This window comes from Peromyscus maniculatus, chromosome 6 (genome assembly GCF_049852395.1).
Source record: "Peromyscus maniculatus bairdii isolate BWxNUB_F1_BW_parent chromosome 6, HU_Pman_BW_mat_3.1, whole genome shotgun sequence".
Taxonomy (NCBI): Eukaryota; Metazoa; Chordata; class Mammalia; order Rodentia; family Cricetidae; genus Peromyscus; species Peromyscus maniculatus.
The window spans coordinates 84,642,122-84,651,150 of NC_134857.1; positions in this window are offsets into that span (position 1 = coordinate 84,642,122).

Genomic DNA, 9,029 nt, shown 5'->3' on the forward strand with positions numbered 1-9,029 from the left:
TTAAAAACGTCCCCAGAGTCGTTTTCCTCCCCTTTGTTTATTTCTACTGATGTATGTCACTCCAACGTGTGCACAGAATGCAAGGTTCACACTTGGTCTCGGGTGTGGAGAATCAAGGGCCCTGCATCATTAATACGTCCTGGCAAATTGTTAGCCAGGTCACCAAGTTCCGTTTCTGTTGGCTAGACGTGGGTTCTCACAAATGACCTGATTCTACACCAAATATCGATTACCTCTTGGTGTCTGTTATCCACTGACCTGCTTTTCCAGGGGATATGTTTTTTTTTTTTAACTTCTCGTGTTGTTGAGGTGTTTAGTTGCCTCTATTTCTGACCTCATTTGGGAGAGAAGTTGAGCAACTTAAAACCCTGCAACAGCCTTGGAGAGCGGAAAGGTATTCTAATGATGGCTACAGTCATAGTGAAGAGAGTCAGGCCGTGGACCATTCATCTCATGGACGGATTTTGTACACACAGAGAAGTCAGTTGGACTCTTAACACCAGCGTCTACCAACTTCTTTAGTACCTGAGGTCAGCTATGGGGACCTGGCCTCTGTCCAAGGCCTGACAGCTTTTCCGGGAGACTTCTCAACTTTGCTTTTGGTGCTTCACGGTGCAGAATTATAGAAGCCGCTCCTGGAAAAGCGCCCCGTGCCCAGGTCTGCACCGTTTACACGCCTACACTTGTTTCCTCCTCCCTGGCCCTCTGTGTCCTTTACTACCTTTGTCTTACTTGGTGTGGAAAACTCTCCTCAGTCTCAGGGGTCCAGGCCTCCTCTAAAACTTCTCTCAGATAGACATGGCTCTTTCTTTAACCCCTGCTGACTTGGCTATCAGCCTACACAGCCCTGTTTGCTTTGCTAGAACAGTCTTCCTCTAATTTGTGCCTCCACATGTCCATTTATGGTCCCACAAAGCTCAGGACCCATAGCTGAAGAGTGGCCCCATCTCTGCCGGTCTGGGAGATGGAGTTGTGTCTTTACCTCTCAAGTCATTCCCACTGCTACTATCAACTGCAAAATGTGCCTGACTGGACTGTAAAACAATTGCCTACCCAAAATACAGTCGCACAGTTTGACAACACATTCTGGCCACTGGGATTAGAATGTGTGTTTACCCACAGCCATTTAGCTATTTATTTGGTAATTTAAGATAAAGATTCTTTGTTCTATTTGTTTTTGGCATAGACACACCTCCAGCCATTTGGCCGAGGGAACTCTTTCTATGGTGTTTTAAGTCCTATTCCTGCTAAGATTTAGCAGCAACAGTTGATGTTATTGTCATTTTTCCTGTTTCATCTCAACTCAAGCTTCAAGCTTGGGGGTTACAGCACCAAGCTTCAAGAACTGCTGTCATCCTCTCCTTCCTGTGTCTATTTGTAGAAAACTGATGTGTAACTCAAAGGGTGGAGAATAATATTTAACTGCCTTCATCTTCTGCCCATGCACTGGGTCTCCTTCCTTCCCCGCCCTTCCTTTCTTTCCTATAAAGCCGAGGCTTGCTTTGAGTTTAAATCATCCTACCTCGGTCTCCCGAGTGCTTGGATTACAAGCCTGCACCATCACACCTGGCTGCATTTTCTAATCACACACAATCTAACAGGCAATGTGCTCATAAGGCAGATGGAACGGAAGAAAGCAAATGCAATACTTCTCCTAAGAAATCATTTAAATGGTCTTTAGTAGACTTCCATTGCTCTTAGACTAGCATGCGAACCAGAAGACGCACATTGTTCAAGAGAGGGTCTTAGCCCACCATTTTCTCCTCTCACTTCGATCTCAAACATGCTAGGCGTCTTCCCGAAACACATGCTTTTTCTGTTTCCTGCAACTCTGAACATGATCTTCAGTTTCTTACCTTACCTACCTAATGCCCATTGGTCCTTTAGGGTAAACTCAGGCTATACAGCCGTCTAGGCCTCTTTAAGTCCCCCAATGTCAAGAGCTCTTTTTATGTCTGACTAGCCCATTTTCTGTCATACTTCCTTTTAATTTCCTATAACTTGCTTGTCTCCCCAGCTGGCTTGGAAACTCCCTGAAGACAGGGACTATAGCTTACCACTGTTGATTGGAACATAGTAGGTGTCTGTTCCATTCTTTATCAGATGAATGAAAAAAAATGCATAAAAGATTTAACTTTTCTAAGATGGAACGGTCATTTCTAGACACTCAGCTTGTATCTTTTAGGACTATTACTCCCCATGACCCTATTATTTTCTGAGAGATTTGTAAGCCTGACTAATAGAATGTCAGTGGCACCCAAATTACTAAACATTTGGGCAACTGCCAGACTTCTTTTTTTTTTTTTTTTACCACATGCATACTTTGCATCTGAATATTTTACTTGCATGGAGATTTTTCTTCTGGGAAATAATATAGGCATCCCTGGTGAGTACATCATCAAAAGAGATAGATCAGCCTAAATTAATCCAAGAAACTAAATATAACTGAGTGGAGGAGCAATAATGCTCTCTGTTATTAAGAGGAAAAGCACACACTATGTTATTTTTTTTCCGTAATCAATTGCAAATTTACATTTGATAACTCTGGTTGTTGTTTAATCAAAAATGATTATCTTCCTTGATTAGGAGTGGGGTGTTTTTTTTTTTTTTAGGAAAAGGAATTGCTAATTAGTTTGCTATCACTCTGTTGAAGGTGTTTGCAATTAAATGGAGGAAGTAAAGAAAGCTGCAAATGATCCAAATGCTGAATGCAGTCACCAAACACTTGAGGCGTTCTTTTTTCAAACTGTGTGAAGTTCTGAACTTCTCTTAAGATTTCTTTAAAACCTTTCATCTAGGGGCTGGGGAGATGGCTTAGTCAGTAAAGGGGTTGCTGTGGAAGCATGAAGACCTGAATTTGGACCCCCAGTGCCCACATTAAAAAAAAATCAGGCACGGTGGTGCACATCTCTGATCCCAGTGTTGGGGAGGCAGAGAAAAGGTGATCTTTGGAGCTTATTGGTCAAAAAGTCTAGCCAATCAGGCAGCTCCAGGTTTATGGAAAGACCTTTGACAGGTGAAGAATGTCAGAAGAAGATATCCAACACTGATCTCTGGCCTCCGCATACACATGAATATGTACACACACATAAATCATGCACACACAATTTTTAAATATAAAATGGGAGAATAAGAGACAGCTCAGCCATTAAGAGCACACAGTGCTCTTACAGAGGATCCGAGTTCAGTTCCCAGCACTTACATTGGGTTGGTTACAATTGCCTGTAACTCCAACTCCAGGGGACCCAAAACCCTCTTTGGGACTCCAAGGGCACCTGCTACTTACATGCACGTATTCCCCAATACATACATACAATTTTACAAATTAAGAATAAAATTCATTATAGAAAAAAAATCTGTGAAACCTTGGTTGAGGCTAAAGAGACTAGTTTTTCAACATTTTATTATGAGTACATTTTTTTAAAAAGCAAACTGCTATTGTGCAGATAGATAAAATTAATTTTATGATATTAAACCTTAATAAGGTGCTAACTCTGTACAATAGGTATTTCTGATTAGATCACTTCAGATTTGTACACTAGTTTCCCCAAGCTTTGAGGACTTTTATTTCTTTTATTCTAGAGACAATAGTGAGGGGACAATCAATACCAGCATTTGAAGATGTTTGCTTCCTGGGGAAAATCAAATTACCTAAGACAAACATATCCATCTTAATTATTCTTCAGTGCTCAGTCGGTAGGGTCAAGCACATGCACATTGTGACGGCGCCATCTCTAGAACATTTTTAACTCTATATCCACTGAACAACTCACTACTGCCACACCCACCCTCAGCTCCTGACAACCACCTCTCTACTTTCTATTTCTGAGTTCTATCTCTTTACATTCTACATGTGAATGGAATCATGCAGCGCCCATCTTTTTGTGGCTGGTTTCACTTAGTAGGATGTCCCTACGTTTCATCCGCGTTGTAGCGTGTAACAGGACGTGTTTTCCTTCTATTTTGAGGCTGAATAAGATTCTGTTATTATCATGTGCCGCATCTTCGTTGTGCATTCACCCACCACTGGATGCTCAGTCTGCTTCCATCTCCTGACTGTCATGAAAAATGCTGCCATAAACACGAGTGTACCAACATCTCTTGATTCTGCTTTCAGTCTCACTCAAATACAGGATTATAAGATCATATGGTAATTCTCTTAATTTGTTGAGAAAGTGATACTGCTAAATCATTTTGCATCCCCACCAATGGTATACCAAGGTTCCGACTCTTCCACACATTCACCAACACTACTATTTTCTCTTGTCATTTTCTCGTAATGGTGGCTCTCCTCTGGGTTCAAAGTGATGGTCCATTGTGGCTTTGATTTACATTCCCTTAACAAGCAGAGGTGTTGAGCACTTGTTCCAATGCCCATGACTACACACATATGGATATGCATAACTCTTTGGAGAAATGTGTAGTCATAGAGTCCTCTGCCCATTCCTAATTGGGTTATTTTGTCTTTTGTTGTTGGGTTGTACCAAGTCTTGGTACACCCTGGATTAACCTCTTTGGATACACGGTTTGCAAAGATTTTCTCACACCCTGTAGTTGCCCTGTGTTCTGCTGGTTATTCCCATGCATGTACTGGAGTTTCTAAATTTGTCATGGTCAATTCATATATCATTTTGTTTCATTGCCTGTGCCTTCAAGGTCACATTAAACAAATTATTATGAAATCTAGGATTATGAAGCTTTGTGCCCATATGTCCTCTGTATTTTTGTAGCTTTAAGTCTTACAGCTCAGATCCTAAGTCCATTTTGAGTTACTTTTTGTATATGTTGTAAGATATGAGTTCAACTTCATCTTTTACATGGATATAAATTCTCCTAACACCATTGTTGAGAAGATTGCTATCTCCCATAGCATGGCATCGAGGTTCTTGTCAATAGCTTGTGTAAAGTTTACTTCCAGTCCATTGTTTAAATGTAAGTACCATGCTGTTTTGATTATTGTAGCTTCCTAACATGTTCTGCAATTTTAAATATGGTTTTTGCTACAACAATGCTTTTAATAATATTCATTTTTAATATTTTTAGTTTTTAATATAATTTTTAATTAAGGATTGTGTGATGTTCAAATACAATGATTATTGACCTTTGCATTCCTCATACCACATCTATTACAGCCCACTGAACTGAATTCTGTGTCAACATTTTATCAGAAACATTGTGTCTATGGAGAGTAACCAGAATAATGAAGGTCTCTAGAACATATGAGAAAATGTAAAATATTTGAGCTATAAAAAGAATTTTTAAGGAAACCATAATAACAGTCTTTGGTTATTTATTTGTTCAAAGTATCCATTACAATGTAATTATAGTATAATCTCAAAAAATACCATCACTGCCTTTCTACTGTGCACCAGAGTTTCTGCTTTCCTTAAACGCCCACTTTCTTTATCAATTGCATCCCACCCTCACACTGTGGAGAGTACCAATCCTCTTGGGGTAGGAAGGGAAGTTAACTCATCTTCACTCCAGGTTAAATGCTTACGAATGAGTCTTGTTGCCAAAGGGGGGGAAAACATTATAATTGCTCTGAAGATTGAATACACTCCATGTAAAGTAACTGGTGAGCTTTGATAACAAAAAGACAAGCAATAGACTAAGCAAGGTATTTGGAAAAACCCTTGATAAATGATTTATACTCCATAATACATATATATATATGTGTGTGTGTGTGTGTGTGTGTTTTAACAACTCATAATAATGAGACAGACAGCCCATCAAAAAACGGCCAAATCAGAGAGCATTACAAAAGAAGGGACAGAAAGAATGTAAGAGGCAAATAGAGGGCCTGAAACGCTGTCTTCTTTAACTCACAGTGACTGTGTTTCTCCACAGAGGGTCTGCACGATCTGAGCCCCCAAACATTCAGTCATAGATGGAGAATTCATTAGTGAGATGCAAGTTAAAACCACGAGGAGATATTGTTTCACATCACCTAGAATGTCTATAATAAAAAATACAGATAATAAGTTATGTTGGAAAGGAAAGAAATCTACATATATTATTGATGGGCTATGAAATGATGAAGCCATTTTGAAAAATAATTTGGCAGATTCCTAAAAAAAAAAAAAATCGTAAGTTTATTACATTACCCAGAATTCAACTCTTAGGCACCTTACCCAAGAGAAATGAAAGTATAAATAGACTCAGACTTGGACATGATTTCTCTTAGTGTCGTTATTCACTCTAGACCCAAACTGGAAACAATCTAAGTGGTCACCAAATTGGTGAACGGATATACAGACATACAATAGAATGCTACTCAGAAATGAAAAAGAACAAACTGCGGATACATGCTTCCATGTGGGTAAAACTCAAAAATCTTTGTCTATAACTTTGGGCAGCCATTAGAGAAAAGTTAATATGCTGTGTAGTTCCATTTACATGAAATACTCAGAAAAGGCCAAAGTAGGGATAGAACATGGTTGAGAGTGAGGAGAAATTAAGTTTAAATTTGCTTGATGAATCTTACTGATGTAATAAAAGCATCCTAAAACTGATTTATGGTGATGATTGTACAGTTTGATAAATTCACTGTAAGAATCATTGAGTTGGATACTTAGAAATTTAATGTGATACACAAAATATGCATCGATAATGTTATTAAGATATATATTTGGACAAAAAGAAATTTCTACTCTCTTTTTTCCAAATTATCAACCACTTGACTTCCAAGTTTATATGGTAATGTTAAGACAAACAATGGGGAGCTGGAGAGACAGACAGCTCAGTGATCTCTTCCAGGGCACTGGAGTCCAGTTCTCAGTGCTCATGTCGTATGGCTCACAAATGCTCATAACTCCAGGTCCAGAAGAAATATGTATTTTTTTTTTTTTTTAAAAACCGACAGGGACTGGAAACATGGCTGAATGGCCAAGAGAACTTACTGCTCTTCCAGAGGACTTGAGCTCAATTCCTGACACCCACATTAGGAGTTTACAGATGCCTGTAACTCTAGCTCCAGGGGGTCTGACATCCGTCCTCTTCTGTCTTCCAAAAAGCACCTGTATACATCATACACACACACACACACACACACACACACACACACACACACACACACACACTCACTCACTCATGCACTCACTCACTCACTTCTAAATAAAAATAAGTAAGTTTATTTAAAAAACAAAACAAAGGTCAGACAGGGGCTAGAGAGATGGCTCAGCAATTCCGAACACTGGTTACTCTTCTGGAAGAGCTTCAATTCCCAAGCCCCACATGGTGGCTCATAACCATCCACCACTCCACTTAGGAGCTCTAATGTCCTCTTTTTGGTACTGTGGGCACCAGACATGCCCATGGTGCACAGACATACATGTAGGCCAAACACCCATACATGTAAAATAAAATCAAATTTGAAGAAGAACAAACAGAGAATAACAAGTGTTGGTGAGGATACAGAGAAATGGAGCCATTCATAAACTGATGGTGGGAATGTAAAAGGGTGCAGTCACTTTGAAAAACAGTTTAGCAGTTGCTCACAAAGTTAAACAGAGAATAATGACCCAGCAAGCACACTCCTAGGTATCTACCAAGAGAAGTGAAGACAAATGTCTCACATAGACTTATGAGTGAAAAGGTTCAGAGCACCAGCATTCACCATAGCAAAAAAATATAAGGTGGAAATAGGACAGGTACCCTTCAAGGTTAGTGGGTCAAAGAAACAGAAAGTCAGAACACACCAATGAAAGGAAATTAAAGTATAATGCACAATTCAACAATGATAACTCTTACAATGTTACTAAATCTCAAATATATCACGTCCAATGAAAGAAGCCAGACACAAATAGATACTACTTTGCATGAACGTCCAAATTCATAGAGCTAGAAGGCAGATTGGTTGTTGACTGGGCCTGGGGGTAATGGGGGTAAGGACTGTGAGTGTTCTCAAGTTTGGGGGATAGTGGAAGTGTTCTAAAGTCACATTGTGATGGATGCACAATTTTGTTAGTATACTTATTATGGGTGAATTTTATCTATGTATATTATACATCAATAAAGCTACTAAGAATAATTTTTAAAGATTTGGTTTTATTATTTGTGTGTGTATGTGTTTCTGTCTATCTGTCTGTCTATAGACATGTGGATTCCTACAGAGACCCTGGAGCTGGAGTATAGGGAGTTGTGAGCTGCTCGATGTGGATCTGGAGACCTAAACTCAGGTCTTCTGAAAGACTAGCAAATGCTCTTAACTGTGATTCATCTTTCCCATACCAATTTTTAACACCTGTATTAGAAATAGAAAGGATTTAGCCGGTGTGCTGGCTAGATTTTATGTCAACTTGACACAAGATAGCATCATCTGAGAATAGGCCTGTGGCACATTTTCACAATTAGGGATTGATGTGGGAGGGCCCAGCCCATTATAGGTGGGGCAATCCCTGGACAGCTGATCACTGGGTGTATAAGAAAGCAGACTGAGTAAACCTGGGGGGAATAAACAAGCAAACAGGACTCCTCCATGGCCTCTGCTTTAGTTCCTGCCTCCAGGTTCCTGTCTTGTGTTCCTGCCTTGACTTCCTTGGATGATGGACTTACAAGCCAAAAGGTGATCATGGTGTTTTACCACAGCAATAGAAACCTAAGACACCCAGACTGAAGCCTTCGTTCTGTAGATGAAGAAATGAGGTTCAGACAGGTGGAGTTATGTACCTAAGGTCCAAAATGCAGCTGCTGTCTGAGCATAACCTAGGCATTTGGCTTGTCCACCAAGTCTGTTTTTTTCATATACATTCCTTGATCCCTCAAGCCAGAAGGATTTCAACACAGAGTACACTTTCTTTGTGAATCTCTGACTAGACAGCAGGCTCCAAGGGGAGCCCACCTCTTTCCAGTTTTGCTCACCATTGTACCCAAGTGCCTATTATAGTGTGCAAGGGTAACATGCTTCTCATTCAACGTTTACTGAATGGATGAGTGATTGATTGAACAGACAAATAGGCCTAACGCCTAAACGCTCCTAGTGATCATGGTAAAGAAATTCCTGCTGTGGATTCTTTCCTTGCAAAGAA